The 18,524-nt window shown below is 39.8% G+C and overlaps 1 long non-coding RNA gene across 1 annotated transcript; it reads right to left on the bottom strand.

Annotated features, from left to right (window-relative positions):
• Positions 1–703: 703 nt before the first annotated feature.
• LOC135983947 (uncharacterized) lies at positions 704–15,802 on the bottom strand. Its single transcript, XR_010601813.1, has 4 exons — positions 15,337–15,802; positions 3,660–3,749; positions 2,576–2,759; positions 704–2,168 (listed from the first exon to the last, which is right to left on the bottom strand). It is a non-coding gene; the product is annotated as an uncharacterized LOC135983947 (long non-coding RNA).
• Between the last annotated feature and the right edge of the window lie 2,722 nt (positions 15,803–18,524).

The following is an 18,524-nucleotide window of genomic DNA, read 5'->3' as shown; positions in this document are numbered from 1 at the left end:
GAAAACCCACAGGAACCAACCAACCAAAAACCATATGCAAGATGTGAACATAAGTGCTCAGGCAAGAATCTTACTGTAGAAAAAACTGAAAAACTTGTTTTGATAAAGTGTCCCATTATTGTTTCAGTGGAACCCTATAGAGTAGGACTTGCCCTCATTATTTTGAGTGAAATACCAATTTTCTATTACTGCAATCACACCTTCATCTGTTAGTTTTGCCTAACTAGCCTCCACTGGATTGTTTAAACGGGCTCACTCGTTTTTAAAGACCTTTCTTTGGCGTTACTTCGCATGCGGTGTGGAACAGTACATACTCTACTAAAACATACAGAGCAGCAAAGGAGGAGGCCTACTGCATAATAATTTTTGAAGAGATTGACAATAGCCTCAAAGAAATTATGCCTTCATTTTTCTTATGCATTTCCTTTTTCTTAATTGCATGTTTGCAAGATGTTAATTATCAATGCCCTACACTTTACAGTGGGAGAATGATTTGACTATGAAAGTGCAATCTTGGAAACAACTTGTTGTAGGCACAATTTTTTTTGCCAACAAATTTGATTTGTAAATAAGCAAGCTCTAGTGTATTACATACAGAACCAAAGAAGGTATTTTTAAAATGACTTTTCATAAATAATGTAATGTATCAGATGCTTTCAGTAGGTTTCCCCCATTTTTCTAATAGTCATAAAAATTGGCTTGCTTCTGTGATTCTGATGAGACCTGGGGGCCCATTCTGCTATCATTGAATTTTAGGGGGGGGGGTTGCCATTGACTTGAAATGGGAGCATAAGGAAGCACCTGATCTAAGTAGGCATAACTACACTGAAGTCAATGGAGCTTACAACAGCTCTGAATTTGACTTAATAGTGTCTAGAATGCACTAAAGAAGTGACATCAGTGAATCTTAAATATGCATTGAAAATGAATGTGTTCAGACATTTCTGGATTAAGTAAAATGTTACAGAAAAATGAGCAAGAACTTGCTGACACCAATTTACAATTGGAATACCCTAAGGTAATCAGAGGCTTCCCTTGCTACTTCTATACATTTTCATTCTTAGCCTGAGCTTGAGACGTATTGAGTGCTTGACTGCTTCCTTGGAGAACCTCAACTCCTAATTAACTCAAAAGGAGACACTCGGCAGCACCTCACAGGATTAGGTCTCTTGTGGGGTGGTGTTGGGGGGTCTTGGTAGAAAATATTTGATATAATTAGGCAAGTGCTTGAGAAGAAGCAGATGTACAGGTTTTCAATGATGAGTTGTAGCCAGTTAGATTTGTGCTCCTACTAATGACAAGCCTACCACTTTCCAAGCCTAAAGATATGTGATGCAAAAGATAGCATGAATAATTCAAGGAGTACTAGGGCCTGAATCCACATGTTCTTTCATAAAGAGAGAAGTAATGTTCCCTAGGTACAAAGTTTTAGTCTATCAGGGCTTAATCTCTCTTTTTATTTCAGAGCTGTGTTACTAAGTGCTGTGTAGGTGTGAAAAGCTTTATTACCATATAATTTTGTTGGGATCAGACTTCCAAGTACCTACTTTGCTTCATTTTCATATACACAAAAAAGATCAAAATCCATTTTATTTCCTAACAATAGCCAATTTTGTTCTAATTATTCTAAAATAGTGAATTTTAAGGAATAGTGCCCAAGTGACTTCACATATTGCTCCTATCCACACACGAATAAAATCTATTATTTATTGCCTTTTCCATAATGAACTTTGAGATAAACAACTGAAAAAGTAATTTGTTTTTTGACAATGCTGAACCTTTGAATAGAGAAAATCACAGAGTTGAACACAGAGTGCAGTCCTGTGTGGTAAGTAGTCTCCATAGCAACCAATAGATTTTATGCTAAGTCTGGCCTTTAAAAACATTTCACGTTTACCACTGAGAAAAAGATGGCCTTGATTTAAAAATGATACAACAAGTATCTTGAATGAGCATGCTTTCCACTCTCTGTTGCAAATAAAATTAACAGACTTCTCTTTAACACTAAATCCCCTCTGTAGTGTCTGCCATCACTGACGTACGTGTAGTTTTAAAACAAAGAGAAGGGTTTTTTGTTTGTTTGTTTTTATAACATATAGTGATATGACATGATACATAGCACTTTGGTTTGTTTTTCTTCATTTCCCGCTCCTTGTTTTTCCTCTACCCTGAACAAAAACCAGAACATTAAGCGCTTATCTTAGTCAATGATCATGGTGACAGTGAAAATATTATTGCATGCTTATCTATAGCAGTTCCAATCACAGAAGCTTATAATAACCTGCAATAACGTATGAAGCAGTAACTATAGCTACAACATCTGCTACAAACTAAACACCTTAATTTACTTTCTCTTCACATTCAAATAATTGAGGTCCAGAAAATGGAATGTGTTTTTAATAAATAAGGGATTCTATCATAAGAATGTATGCATAATTATTGATGATAATACATAAATAGCTAAGTATGATGATTATCATTAGCATTTAATGGGTATTTTTCATAGTAGTGTAGGGATTTGATCAACAGTGCATGAAAGCAGATAAATAGAATTAAGCATTGTAGTTGAAATTACCTGTTAACCAGTCTGTAGAAATCACTTTTCCTAAACCCTTTGTAAAAGGTGGAATTCGTATACTTAGGTCCTTCCCCATGGCATCGGAGTGAGGTGCCTATATTTCAACCTTTGGTCTAGTAGGAATGCAGTGTACACAGCTTTGGGTGAGTAAGCTAGGAATTGTCAAAACAGCCTTGGGAAGCTGATAAAGAAAAAAAAAATTACTTTTCAGTAAGTGTTGTTTTGTCATGAGGGGGAATCATCCCATAAGTTGAAATGCACAGAGGCCCTCAAAAAAGTGTTCTTATTGTCCCCACTTTACAGATGGGAATGAGATATGAAATGACTTGCCCATGTTTATGCAGTTAGTATTAGAGCCAGACTTAGCATTCAACAGTTCCTGGATGTTAGAGCAATTTTCCTTGTTTATTTATATATAAGGTTAAAACAATAAGGCTATACCCATGGAAAAAAACCCATGATGGAGGGAAGACACATGAAGAACTCTGCTAAAGCATCAGAAGGGAGGGGCTTGTTCTTCCAAATGTGCAGACTGTGAGACCTATGAGGCTTCCATGTAGAGGTCCTATACCTCTCCTCAGAAGCTGTCCTGCCAACAGCAAACTTCTCACTGTTTCAAGGTTTTGAAAGCAAAGAGCAAGAACCAACAGAGATAGCATCATTTCCCACAGAAATTGCCCTGAAGATTTGATAGAAGTACCCTGGGATACCAATGCAATAGGCATCTTATAAATACGCAAGTTAAAAGGCTCAGGCAGTTTGCCAGGAGATTATGTTATGTAGCATTGCTATCCCCCAGCCTAGACACATGGAACTCCTGTGTGGTGTTTGAATTGGGGAAGGAGGCACTTCTGTGTACTCAAAGAAAGGAAACTTGTGTTCCTCTCCCCGACCATGTGCACACTTTTACTGGCCACGTTTCATTATTTGCATACCTTTCGTCCCCTCCATACTTCACAGTGAAGAGTTTGATATGGCTAATATTGATACTTAGAAAGGTACAGCAAATCTGCTGTATGTTTGGGACTACACTGATAAGTCAACTATTCAATATTATTTTCAGAGTAAAAAGCACGCATACCTGAAGTCTACTCTGCTTAGGGACTCCTATTTCTACTATCCATCCACAGCCATTTTACTGTATAAGGAGGATTGAGATTTAAACCTGTAGCTGGAAAGGAAGTGAAATAGTTAAATATCAATACGGCTCCTCAGGATAAAAAAAAGTTAGCCTTTTCTTACCCTTTTTACAGTTCTTTGCAGTGAGATCATTAGCCAGTGCTGTAAACAAACTGAGCATATTTTAATGTGGCAAATGTGCTTAATGACTTTCAGATGTCACTAGCCTACACTCTTAAATTGTGCGATCTGATTCATCAATGTAACAAAAAAATTCTACCTAAATTTTGGAGATCACACCAAGTGTGATCAGAAAGCACAAACAAACAGACAAGCACACACAATTTAGGCCAAATGGAATTTTCATATCCTATTATCCAAAGCATACATACACTCAGAATTATGTGTACCTTAGTATTATAAAATTCTATCAATAAAACCATTTTTAATGTGCCACTTTCCTATGTCAGTGCCTCTTCCAAACAGACAGAAGAGTTGACTTTAGCAGTCTGTCTGAAAGAATGTTGATTGTTTCACTGTGTGAAACATAAATCTTTCACTCCAAGATCCTGTTAACTTTTACTTATACCCTGTTTTAATGTAGACGTGTTGGGAGTCTGAAAATAATATATAGTGACAGGTTTAGGATTAAATCTTCTCAGGTAGTTAAGATGGTGAGTTAGGTTGTAAATTGCATTTAAAGAGCAAGGCATATACTGTAAACCTCACATGCCTGCTACAAACTGACACCAACTAGGCAGCTGGGACAAGTGTATGCTAGTAATTCATCTTAATTATTTGTCAGCAAAGGATGTGCCTTTCATTTTGATTAAAATGACCCCCTACCTCCTCAAATGTGGAGAAAGCGGTCAGAGGTAGAAACTGAAGCTTCTGGTACTTCTAATTTTGTGTCAGGAAACTGAAAGGGTGCGTCTAAATACTTTATCTATTGGTCTCTCTCAGCTTAATTTCTATACATTAAAGGCCTCTTGATAGCTCTTCAGTGATCAACAGTGAAAGTGCTGGTTTTCAGTCTTTACATCTTATTTTTTGTTTCTGACTTCACGCCCCCCGGTGGTGGTTCATTCGATGGCTCAAAAACTTCTAACAATTCAATCCCAATGTAGTTAAATGATTTTTTAAAAAACATGTAACTATAGATATGACAAACTTTTTTTTTTTTTAAACAGTGCTCTAGGTGCCATCTGGTAAGTTTTAATTTGTTTTTAAAGTCTCAAAAGATCAAGTACATTATGTTTCCCAAATTCAGGCACATTATACTCTTCCATATTAGCAGTTTTTGATCATGCTCCACTAGCATCAGATCACATTAGGATTCACTTTTTTGATAACACAGGCTCCCAAGGGTTATCATTTTACTGGCTTAGAACATAAACAAAACTGACATTTACTGGTAGAATGTAAAATTGTGAATGAATGTTAGAGTTGCTACACAGCTGTCTAGATATAGTTTAATTGAGATTTTCTCATTATAAAGTGGATCACTTTAAGATGCCAATAAAATATAAAGTGCAATTTTGATAGAGTTATTCCATTTAAGTTGTGTAGCATTGACAGTAGGTAGCATTGACAGGACCTGGAATGGCTTATTTTGGGAATCAGCTGTACTGAAGGTGTGTGTGAAGGAAAGACATATGGATCAGAAGAGCAGCTTGGCAAGAGAGTTTGTGGCAGACAATTATGAGGAAGGGGGTCATGGATATAGGAGCAGGAAATGGGTTAATGGTAGAACTGGCTAGAAAATCTGTAACAAAACAACTCCCCATTTTTCAGCCAGCCTTAGTAAATGGGAAAGCAGGTGTGAATGCGGTAATTTGAGGGAATAAAGAATACAAACATTTTGGGGCTTATCCAAACCTCTCTTACCATCTAAAACTTTTGAGATTTCCTATCACTACACTACAAAACAATGGGAAGGTTCAGGGATACTACCAGTCAACAACCACAGTGCACAGTTTATGCTTAGTCTGGACCCCCAAGCTGTTGGCAGACTTTCCCTCTTCTTCCCCAACACCCACCCCCATCTCTCTCTCTGCAAGCACTAGCCTTAAAAAGGATGATGCCAGGGAAATATTACCCTTTAGACTTTTACTTCCAGTTTTAGCTGACAAATAGAAGTTAAAAATTAGCCAGACCTTTCAGAAGAAAGTTAGGAAAGGTTTGGATGCAAGTTCAGTAGTTCTACATTTTGGAAGTTATGAGAGAGGAGGAGGAGGACTTTAAAAAAAAAAAAATCTAGTTTGCAGTTCAGTTTAGCTATAATTGGGTTACTAGATGGATCCAGCTAAAGTCCCTCACCCCCAAGTCAAGTTGAAACTTGTGTTCTCTCTAATGAAGAGGACACTTCCTTAACTCTGTCATTTCTTTAATTTCATATTTGAGTTAGCCAGAAAGTCTCACCATAAGTCAAATCCCAAGAGATGCTACAGCCTCCCCAATTCCCAAGGAAATCAATGATGCTCAGTACCACTCAGGACCAGGCTCTGCATGCCTCATCTTATATTACAGCTCTCATTGGCATCAGTGAGACTTTCACCTGATCAAACAGCAGATGACTAAGGCAGTAGTCACATTTTTAAGGGATCAGGAGAAAGCATATCAAACTCAGTCTCAGAAAGATGCATAAAGTTGATTAGAGCTGGGCAAAATTTTTCAAACACTTTTTTTGCTAAAAAATGCAGATTTGGGTTGACAAATCTTTTCCACATTTGTGGAAAATTCAAATTGTTTCAAACTAAAACCTAAAAAAAGTTCTAAAAATAAAACTTTTCATTTTCAAAATGAACCATTTCAATACAAAATGACTGTTTATAGAGATACATCAATTTTATTTAAAAAATAAAGTAAAAAAAGCTTGAAAATAAAGCAAGTTGTTAAATTGAAAAAATTGATTTTTCAACATGACCAGCATACCAGAAAAAAAAAAAAAACAGTTATTCGCACAGTTTATCTAAGTATTGTAACCATTTTGAATACAGGGGGCATATTAAAAGAAATTTCAATTGGATTTTCATATCAGATTATATTTTCTCAGTTCTTAATGAGAGACAGGCAGAAACAAATTGAGAAAAAGGAGAGTGGTTGCCACTTATTTTGTCAGGCCTAGGACAAACAAACAAAGCCTGAACACCATGAAACATGTCAATTGTCATAAATCACATGCAGACATTGAGAGCATTAAATCAATGTTGTTTCTAACTTCTGAAAATACAAAGAGGAGGCTTATGTAATCTTGCAGAGGGAAAGGGAAACATTAATATTGCCAGACTCCCTGTCTGCGCACTGACTGCTTCAAAATTCTTTCACAACGATGAGACTACTACTCACAGAGATCATGTCCCCATCGACAATCATAAGAAAAAAGAATCATCTTGCTAGACACCACAGAGAGGATGAAGCCACACTTTTAAGCATTATGTTGATTGCTTCAGGACATTTTTTGACAATGAAACCCTTAAACATCACATCCACCAGAATCTCTCCACAGCTATACAGTCCCTGAAATCTAACCACCAGTTAGTGGTCAAGCCAGCAGACAAAGGGGGCTTCAACCATCATGACTACATTAAAAGAGGCCAACCAACAGCTATCCGACACCACCTACTATAAAGAAGTCAAAGAAGATCCTATACACATTTTACCCAGGAATTTAAGGATCTCATCAAATCCTTCCCCAAACAACTCCAAGAGAAACTCTGCAAACTCATCCTCGACAAACCCACCTTGGGGACCTTCTACATGCTCCCCAAGATACACAAATAAGGGAACCCAGGCAGACCCATCATATCTGGCTACAGCACTCTTACCAAAGGAATATCGGGACTCATAGAAACCATCTTCAAACCGCTCACCACACAAAGGACCAGCTTTCTCCAGGACACAACTAATTTCCTCCACAAACTCCGCAATATTAATAACCTCCCTCAGAACACCATCCTTGCCACCACTGATGTCACCTCCTTATACACCAATATCCCTCACAATGACAGCATAGCTGCCTGCTTCAAATATTTACAAAACAATGGACAACCCTCAGATATCCACCCAACTTGTCCTCACCCATAACAATTTTACATTCAACAAAACACCTTTTCCAAACCTTGGAAACTGCCATGAATACTAGGATGGCTCCCCAATATGCCCCATCTCTTGATGGGCCACCTTGAAGAAGAATTTCTGGATTAATTCACCATGGAACCAAGGGTATATCTGAGACACATTGTCATCTGTTCAGAGGATGGAAATATCATTAAACTCCCTCAGATTTCCACCACAACTTCAACAACCACCACCTGACCATCAAACTCTATCTGGGACACTCCCACACCAACATCAACTTCCTGGACACTACGCTCAGCTTCAACAATGGAACCCTACAGACAACTATATATAAGAAACCCATGGATCACCACACCTACCTTCATAGATCCAGTAACCACCCCAAACATACCAACAGATCTGTTATCTACAGCCAGGCACTCAGATACCACAGAATATACTCAGAGGAGAAAATCCAGGATATACATCTGAACACACTCAAAACCATCTTTCCCAAACAAGACACTCCACCAGAGAAGTAGGTCACCTCATGGAATGGACCACCCAAAATACTCAGCGAGAACCTGCTTTATACAGAAATAAAATCCCTTCCAACCGCACATATCTAGCTGTTACCTACCATCCCACACTGGAACTCGTACGAGATATCAAACAATTACAACTCATACTTGATAGGGACCCCATCCTTAAAGAAATCTTTCCTGAACTCCCTTCTCTGGCCTTCAAACAATCCCCCAACCTTTCCAAGCTCATCATCAGAAGCAAGCTCTCCATAGACCAGGACACACCAACACAAACTGGCACCAGACTTGTCAGAACAACAGATGCAAAATCTGCAGCTATATCTCCACTGCTACAATGATCAACACCCCCCACAACATACCTTTCAAGATCATGGGTCCTATAGATGTCTAACAATATGTAGTGTACCTCATCTAGTTCCCTAAATGCCCTAATAGCAACTGTGTCGGCAGGGCCATCCATAGGCATACGCAGCATACGCGGCTGCATAGGGCACCTGAAAATTTGGGGCACCAATGGGTTGTAGTGTCCACCCTCCCAGCTCTTCCTTTTCTGACCCTTCCTGTTCCCATTTATTGAAGTTACAAAAGATGGCTACTGGTGCACCTCTTGCAAAAAAGCTTACGAAGAAGGAAAGCTTCCCAATGCTATAATTGGTAAAAGTGGAGGAGCTTGGTTTGTCAAACCGATCAGCAAAGCCAATGCTGACAAACTACATGATAAGGCTGCAAAACACCAGGCCTCCGGAGTGCATCAACATGCAGAAAGCCTTATAAGCCCACTTTCAAAGCCAATTTTAGAAGTACTTAATGATGCTGTTAAGAATGCTGGAGACAACACAGTTCATGCGAACAAACATGGCTGTGGCATCCTACTTTCTATTTAAGCAAGAGATAACATTGGCCTCCAGTTTGTAGTGTGTGGTAAGTGCATTGTCACTTGTTCATCCTGAAGTTGAACATTGGTTCTGAACAAGACCAGCAAATGCTCACTGTCTTTCTGCAAGAAACTCAACTGACTGGCTAGAAACATGCGGTGCAATAGTGAAAGACTCAGCAGTTGAAAAAGTGAAGAACTCTCTCACCACATTCAAAAAATTTGCATACATGGCTGATGAATGCACCGATGCAAATGGGCATCAAGTCATTGTGTACGTTATCTTGATGTCAGGGGTAGGCCAGTAGATGCATTTCTAGATGGCTGCATCTGTGACAACCCATATCTTAGAAGAGTTAAATGCTTGTCAATTGGACCCCAAACAGATGGCTGATTGTGCATTTGATGGAGGTGCAAATTTCTCTGGAAGACATGGTGGAGTACATGCTTTGCTCAGAGAAAAGTGTAACCCTAATCTCTCCTATACACACTGCAGAGGCCATCTACTCCAACTAGCACTAGAATGAGCTGCAGAATCTTCAAAAGACATTAAAAAAGCCTCTATAAATTTAATGTCTTCATTATATTCTTTTTTCAGCAAGAGTCCAAAAAGACTGAATATCTTGGAAAATATAGAAGATACACTGGGACTGAAGTTCAAGTTAGTCCAACCTGGGAAAACCTGCTGGCTTTCTCATAAGCGATCCTTGGCTTACTCCAGCCGTTATTACTGGCTTTGGAAAGTATCTACCAAGAAGAGATGGATCTAAATAGTGAGGCTGGTGGATTACTTTTGCTACTACGTTCAGAGAAGACTACTGCCATTCCCTCTCTCGTAAGTCTACTGTTGAAACCACTTGGGTCATTAAACAATACCATCCAGGCATCTGCTATAAACAGTAGTAGATCTTTGTCCAGAAATAAAAGCTACATTTGGATCAGAGAGCTATCCATTGAAAAAGTACTGGAAGAAGCAAAGACTTCAGTCCAGAAGTTGACTAATGAAGGCATTTATATTGAATCCTTAAGTGAAGAAGACAAGAGGTGTTTGTTAAGACAACTGAAAAAGTATACAGACTTGACTCTTAAAAATCTACAACTGTGACTTCTAGATTCTATCAACCTCTACGTAGCTTTTACAGATGCCTGTCTTATAAAACACCAACAGTTGAGTGGAGTGAGGCACTACCAGCAATGGGGCTGCCATGTGATCAGGACAGAATAGAGAATTTGAACACAGAGTGGAATATCATACAACGAATGAATGAAGATTTGACTTCAACTTCTTTTTTATCATTACTAGTGGCTCGACCCGATCTTTGTGTTCTGTTTCCTGGGATGAAAGAAGTAGGAATTCATCTCTTGCTACTCCCAGTCACAACAGCTACAGTTGAGCATTCTTTTTCATCATTGAATAGAATTGTGTGTTCTGAAAGAAGTCACCTTCTGCCTGATCATGTGAATGAACTAATGAGCATATCAGTTGAAGGAATGGAAGTACCGGACACACGAGAAGCCACCAAAGATGAACGCATTGCATTCAAGAAGTTCATTAACAGATTTGTGCAAAATTATAACAAGAAACCAAGAAGGATGTAGATGTAGTGCTTCATAGAAGGCTTGAGTAGCCAACTTTAATTTGTGTGATGATTTTAAAACACAAGTTAAATCTAATAAAATGGTCACGAAACATTTTTCAGTTTTTACTATGGTGCCATACAGCCCCCCTTCACCCTCACAGTCTCACCCACCATCGGCCTGGACACTCCCCGCCCTGTAAATTTGAACACTCCTCTCCCCATTTCAATTCCTGGGGAAACTACTGGTGTGGAGGGCACTGGGCTGTGGGGGAGGTTTGTGTATTTTGGGGTGCTAGACAGTGGGGGCCGGTTGGGGGGTGCTGGGCAGTGGGGGAAATCTGTGTATGTCAGGGCACTGGGCAGGTCGGGTCTGTATGGGGCACTGTGTAGTTGTGGTGGTGGGGCTGTGGGGAAGGGCACTGGGAGGGAGGGAGGGATGGAGGAAGGAAGGGAGGGGAAATCTGTGTGTATTGGGAAACTAGCAAGTGGGGGGGTTCTGTGTGGGGTGCTGGGCAGCTCTGGTGGGGCTGTGGGTAGAGGGGCACTGGGCGGGGTGTGTGTGCACAGCACTGTGCATTTGTGGTGGAAGGGTTGTAGGGGGCTCTGGGCATAGTGGAACCAGGGGGTATTGGGCAGGGGAGCTGTGTGGCGCAGCATGGGCCCCCCCTAACAGGAAGGGGCACACTGGTAGCACAGGGCCAGGTGGACCAGTGTGCCTCTGGCTCCGGTCAGGGCTGTGCACCTGTGTCCATCTGTCTGTCTTTTCCCTCCCCCCCCCCCCCCAGTTCGGACAATGTGTCCTGATATTTCACTCTTGCGATCTGGTCACCCTAGTTGTGCATTACTGTAATATTTACTCAGAACACATTAATGAAATATTTTAAAGGAAATTTTAAACTAATGAGTTGGTGAAGATTATAAAAATTACATCTCTAAAAACAATCCTTGCATAGATTTTTAGATGCACAATCATCTTTAGCCTTAAATGCTTGGATCTTCAGATATACAGTTTAAAATAAATCCTTCAAAAGACCACCCTTATCTAAAATACACATTTTAATTTTAATTACTATAGTAAAAAAAACTTGCTTCCAAAGTCTTCCTGTCCATCCCTTTCTCCCTTCACCCCTTCCCCCACATTTAAGAGAGCCTTTAAAGGGACAACACCCCTTTCCTTTCAGACAGCTGGACAAAGAATTTCCCCTTTCTTTACTTCGGACTAGCTAATGAACTAGTTTTAAGAGAACCCTCCAGCAAAATCAGTACCTAGTAAGATATAAAATCCTTTGTTATGCCTAAAATCTTTGGAAACATTTTTTAAAGTTAGTGAAATTTCATAAACATGTCTATTGTTATGGAGATCGCACAAAGTAAATTAGTGTTCCCTTTTTCTAAAAGCAATGAACATTGTTATGAACACCATAACCTCTGTGACTGATTAATTTAAAAAAAAGTCTCTGTTTCAGTGAGTTATATATGTAGTGATCTGGAATGATTACTTTATGAAGGCTTAAGAGTACATTTAAAATACAAGATCAGCTTAGAAATACTGATTAAGAAAATGTAAAACAGAGAAGAGCTGCATCATGTATTCCATAATATTTAATGTTGTATTCAGCAAGATAGCAGACTCGCCCTTACTACAAAGTTTTTGCAAATAAATCTCTGACTAACTTCAGAGCATATAAAAGAACCTGTGACTGACTTTTTTATTCCCAAGTTTAGTGCTTTTAATTAGGTACCTTCTGCATGTCCAGTCTTCACCTTCTGGCATGAAGTGGAAAACATGCTCCATTTTCTTTAGAAAAATTGCAGAAAAATGTCATTTGCTTCATTTGGGTTCAGGGATTTGGCTGGAAGAGGGTGAGCAGGGTGGGGAAGGGAAGAGAGGAGGGAAGACAGTGGGGAGGGGCAGGGCCTGGGCAGAGCAGGAGTGGAGTATGGGCAGGACCACAGGCAGAAGAGGTGGGTTGGGGAGCTAGCCTCCCCAAGGGCAGCTTCGCCCACTGCCCATGACAGCAGGTAAAAGCAGGTTGGCTCCTGCACACCCAGCGTGCACTGCAGTCTCCTTAGGCAGGGGCCATATTCACAGAGCCGAATGCGCTGGCAGCGAGCATTCTGTGTGAGGGAGAGGGTACAGAGGTCTCTGCGGGGAACTGTGACTCTCTGCCGCCATGAGGTGGGCCAGGTGTCTCTGTATCCTTTGCTGCCTCGTCCCTCCCCCCACCGGGCTGAGAGCCCAGGCTGCCATTGGGCATAAGGGCACCAATTTAATAATACTGCGTAGGGCCCCATAAATCCTAAGGACAGCCATATGTGTGAGTGAAAACAATCACTACGCTCTCAGAGGAACTCACACAGGAAAATGATAGAAAGGCAAAAAACACCACAACACCTGTGGATGAATACTTTCTCAGTCCTCATCTGCAAATGAAACCTGCACACTTTCAAAAGATGAGCCTGGGAGCTTAAATTCATAACTTTGCTAGACATTAAAAATCATGGACTGAACAGAGACACTGGATTTATGGCTTATTACAGCAATCTATAACCCCCTAACAACAACCCCACCCCCATCTATTCCCCTCCCACTTCCTATGGGTGTTAACAGGCCACTTCACCTTGAATGGTCCCTTGAAATATGTTAGCTACTTATGCTAAACAATCTGTTCTGTCTTGTATTTAGCTGTGACACTAGTTTCCCAGACCTGAAGACCTCTGTGTAAGCTAGTCTCACTCATCAACAGAAGTTGGTCAATAAAAGATATTACCTCACCCACCTTGCCCTTACTATGACTGTCAATGATCATACTGCCCCTATAAATTTGTTCACTCAGATATTAGGAAAAATGCTGCAGTTAGACACTTAAATCTCCAACATTACCTATTGCAAGCAGTCTCAGCTCACCATAAAGTTGAGTCACAAAATTGTGCTTAATGTTATAATTGTCATATCACTTGCAATAATTTTCCTGTTCTCCAGGAAATAGGTAGACATTGGAAACGGCTGGACATTTGTCATCAGATAAGATTGCTCAAAAATGGCAAATGGTTGGAAAAAACAGAAGATCTGAGATCCTTTCCTCTTCCACAGGCAGAGGAGATGACAATAGAATAAAATCCTGATTTGCACGGAGTGCACCTTATACGAAACCAGATGCCCCTCCATGGGCCTCTTTAGGGTTCAAGATCTACAGTGAGGAAAGGGCAAGCCAAGGTGGTGGCCATTCTCGGTCTCACAGTTCCCCTCAATTCTGCAGGAATTTTGTGGATGAGTTAATACTGACAAGGAAGGTTCTCGGGATCACCAAACCTCTTAGAAGATTCCCTTGGAACCATGCTACCAGTGAGGTCAGGAAGAAGCAGTGGGGCCAGGTGAAAGTAGTACAGAAGCACAGGGCAGTGTGTCCCTGGCCTCTGCAAATGCCTGGATATCTGCTTGGATCTCAGAAGAAATTGTGGTTTTAGGGGGCCTAACTTTGGCCAGTTCTGTGGGGTTGGAGACAAGACATGCCTACGTGAGGGGGAAATATATAGCAAACTCCACAAACTAAAACCCCACAAAGTCCTCAAGTCCATGTTGTGGATGATAAAGCAAGAAGGAGGGGGAAGACTGCATGATCAAGTAGATAGGTCAAAGGAGTTGGAGTCAATAACCTGCCTTCTATTCCTGGCTCTGCCACTAATATGCTGAGAGAATTTTAATAAGTCACTTAATTTCTTTGGGCCTCAGTTTCCCCATTTTTTTAAAAATGGAACTAATGATACTTCTATAAAATGCACTGATATAGAAAAGAAAAATTCTGAAAAGTATTAAGATTTCTGCATTTTTTCTAAGAATCTTAAAATTCCAATTCACAATTCAGTGAAATATCCTAAAACAGAAAAATCTTCAGATAAAACTATTTACATTTCGGTATATTTAACCTTACATTAATACCAAAACAATGAATATTACTTTAATCTGCCTTTCATATTTACTAGCTACGCTCAAGGTAAGCAGAAACTCTTCAGACTAGATATGCTAGGCCTTTTACTTTTTTTAATTGCAGGATCTTGGAGCCAGCACTATTTATTATTTTTTTCAGGGCTTTGGAGCGGAGCCTGGAGCTGGAGCACGGAGCAGTAGGTTTTTGCCCGGAGCTGGAGCGGAGCCATAGCAGAGCAATTCAAAAATTTGATTGCGCCAAATCCCTGATTTTTTTCCTGCTGCTCAACTGGAGCAAGTATATAAATGACACAAAAATAAAGGATGAAAGAAATAAGATTGATTACTAAATTAACCACAAAGAGGTAAAGGAAAACAAAAAAAAAAATGGTAGTTTGAAGCTGGACATTGATCTACCCTGCTATGACTACCCTAACTGTACTATCTCACTTTAACTAAGACTGCTCTACTTCAGGGCTCAATCTTATTCTTTATTTTTTGTGGGACCCATAACATGCAAGGCACTTTTCCTGGTGACAGGTAGGGGAACACAGGTCCTCCCTCTCCTCTGGTTTCCAGCCCAGTGACCTTGTATTAATCAGCTAAGATCTGCTTCTTCAGATTCATTACTGGTTTCCTAAGCCACTTCCTACCTGCATCTGCCTCCAGGCCCCTTTCACAGAGGAACTGCTCCCAGTGCTTTCTTCCTGGAGGTTCCAGCACCTTTCACTGCTTCCTGCCAGTTTGTAGCTGAGGCAGAGTCCCCGCAGGCTCCTTGGAAGCTGCCTCCTACCTGGTTTGCAGGCTCACATCCCAGCTGTTGATGGTCACCCAATTAGTCACAGCTGAGGCGGTATCCACTCTGTCGCTTAACCCCTTAGTGGCAGGATATGGTTTGTACACCACATTAGAGAGAAACATCGTGAGAATTAGGAGATTGTTAAAGGCAACCCTCAAGAAGAGTAGGGATTTGTTTAGGATTTTAAATAGGTATTCAAGTCTTTGGATGCTAATCCAAAACTCTGATCCTCACATGTTTCATTCATCACTAGCTAAAAGACCAAGAGTTACTGCAAAGTTCACAACCAGACATCCTCCAGAAATTCAATCAACCTGGAATCTAATTCCATCTCCCCAAATCTGCCACCCACTAGAGAAGGATGGGGAATGTATTGTGACTCATAGTTGAAAGGTGGGTGGGATGAGAGTACAGAAACTGAGCTGGTTAGAGAGGAAGAGGATTATTATAATGAGTACCATTAGACAATCATCTGTGTGTGTGTGTTTGTGTGAGTGAATATTGTCTGCAGTTTGCACCTTTAATTTCTAAGAACACTCTCTGTGTGCAGATTTAAGTAGCCATTTTGTTCTCAGAGTTGCTCCAGTTTGTACAGAGGAGGTGAACACCACTCTTGTTCTTTCTTGTTTTCTTCATATAAAAATAAAGGTCTTTCTGACTGCACGTATGGGGGGGAAATGCTGTAACAAAAAAGCTCACACAGACATGACAAAATACCTATATGTATGTACAGTTACTGCTAATCTAGACAATGTTCACATCACTTTACAATTTCTTTACTGATTGATTCTGAGAGAGACTATCAATTTATTAGATGCTGACAGTGCCAACAAAGTATCCATAGTTAAGGAAAGTAGTACTGGCCATATAGAGCCATAACAGTACCATGCTCTGCACTCTGTTTAAATCTGACTGTCAGTGACTTCCAGCAGGATAATCAGAATACTGAAAATATATTAGACCAGACATTACACTTCTACCCAGTGCACACACATCATTGGAATGATATTCTCATAAAAAGAACTGCAAGCCATCCCATCCTGCCTACCTCTGCTCAGCTAAGACACCAAATATTTTCTTCTCTTATACATCTGTCATCCTCCCCTCCCCCTTTCATGCTGGTTTAGTAGTGCTGAATGCTGCATCTCTAGTCTCCGCCTCCTCTTTGAGCATTCAACATCTGAGTGACACTTTCAAAATTACCCAGTTGAAGTGTTTTGGTGGGTTCCCCTGGGCAAGCCAGGTATTTCAGTCTTGGCCTTATTTGTCTCAAATACAAAATAATGTATGCAGCTTTATTGGGGATGCTAGCCACCATCCTTAACCATAAAGGGATTGTGAGGAGTGAAAAGACAAGATGATATATCTCCAAAAATGCAAGAGCTAGTCAAAAAGAATCTGTTACATGATGAATATTTCTCTAAAGTTAATTTTCAAATAATTTAATTCTGTCTTAAAAGATACTTTTTCCCACAAAGCAAATGTATTTTCTGACATAATTGCAGCAATTTCAGTCACATTCATAAAAGCAAAGAGGAACTAAAAAAACCAAACAAACAAACAAAAAAAAGAGACCAACACTTGATCATCTTCTCATAGGTCCTGCTCTCCTTGAAGTCAATGGAACTTTTGTCATTGGTTTCAGTGACAGCAGCAGGCCCTTAAACTGCTAGCAAAAAATGCCTGGAGTCCTCCTACTGACCCGTAGCAATCTTCCTCTTCGCTAATACTCATGAGTTATAGTGTGCCAGAAGATGTTCTTTCAATGCCAAGCATGTCTCTAAATCAGAAAACACTATTAAATATTGCCCCTAGACTTCCCCTTTTCCAAAACAGACAAAACTACTCTCTCCAGATGCAAGTTACAAACTTAACAGGAAAGACATTTTGATTGCTGAGAAACCTTAGATCTGTCACGATGTACAGGAGATTAAAAGCAAAATTAGCTGACATGTATCAGCTACACTCCATGTGCAGTCTTACATCAAGCAGTTCTAAAAGTTATTAGTGCTATGCTGTGGAAAGAGTATAGAGTGCCACTTTATAACATGCTTTCATTATTCATTGGCTCCTTTCATGCCCTTGCAGTGTTGTAATATTCTCTACACGTAGACAAGCCAAACATTAGGAAGGTTAGAAAATATTTTACACAAAATGTAATTCAAACAGAGACACTGATTTAGTATTGACAGACTTTTGATTGAACTTGGTCACTTCATTTCTAAAATGGAAAGGCTGTGGTACTTTTAACAAAATGTATTTCACAATGAAATGTGAAAACCTTACCAAGGCTGGCTCTTCTAATAGGATTTAAACATGACCCTGTTTATGATATTCATTTAAATTAAGCTGTGAAAACTCCAAAACTGCCACTGCCTCATAAAAACTAACAGCTCTCTCTTAGGCTATATAATCCAACCCCTGCATCAAGCATAAAGGGCTCTACACTGTACTTTCCATATACTGCTCTAATCTTGATTTCTACTGAGTTTGCCACAGTAACTCATTAGAAAATCTCTTCCTCTGACTGTCCATGCCATCAAAAACTATTTCCTAATTGCCAAGTTGAACTTGCCCTTTAACAACTTCAACCCATTGTCCTTGTACTTTTAGTGCGCGGCTAAAATATCCTTTTCTCCTCCGTTATCTTTTTACTCTTTAAGAGCTTTTTATATATATATATATATTTTAATTAGGTCCCCTGCACAAAAATGCATGGAAGAGGGGAAAAAAAACAATAAAAAACCAGTATAAATGTTCAGACAGAGCTATGAGGTTGATACAGTCTAACTTCCTGGTCCATAGGACCATCAGGAGAGTAGAACAGGCAGGTTCTGGGGCCAATAAAAGGACAGATATACATCAGTGTGACATTATGCCTCATATTCTTCATAGAAATATGCTAATTATATGATTATGGAATAACTAAGATGAATTTTATGCAAGATGGCTCATGTGAGATATCATTAGAAAGGTTATGATTTACTGAATATGATTATCCAATTTGTACACATGTTTCATTTCTGTATCTACAGTTAGGAA

Source organism: Chrysemys picta, chromosome 5, assembly GCF_011386835.1.
Source record: "Chrysemys picta bellii isolate R12L10 chromosome 5, ASM1138683v2, whole genome shotgun sequence".
Classification (NCBI taxonomy): domain Eukaryota; kingdom Metazoa; phylum Chordata; order Testudines; family Emydidae; genus Chrysemys; species Chrysemys picta.
Note: the sequence above shows the minus strand (reverse complement) of the source record. Positions and strands in the feature narration are given on the sequence as shown.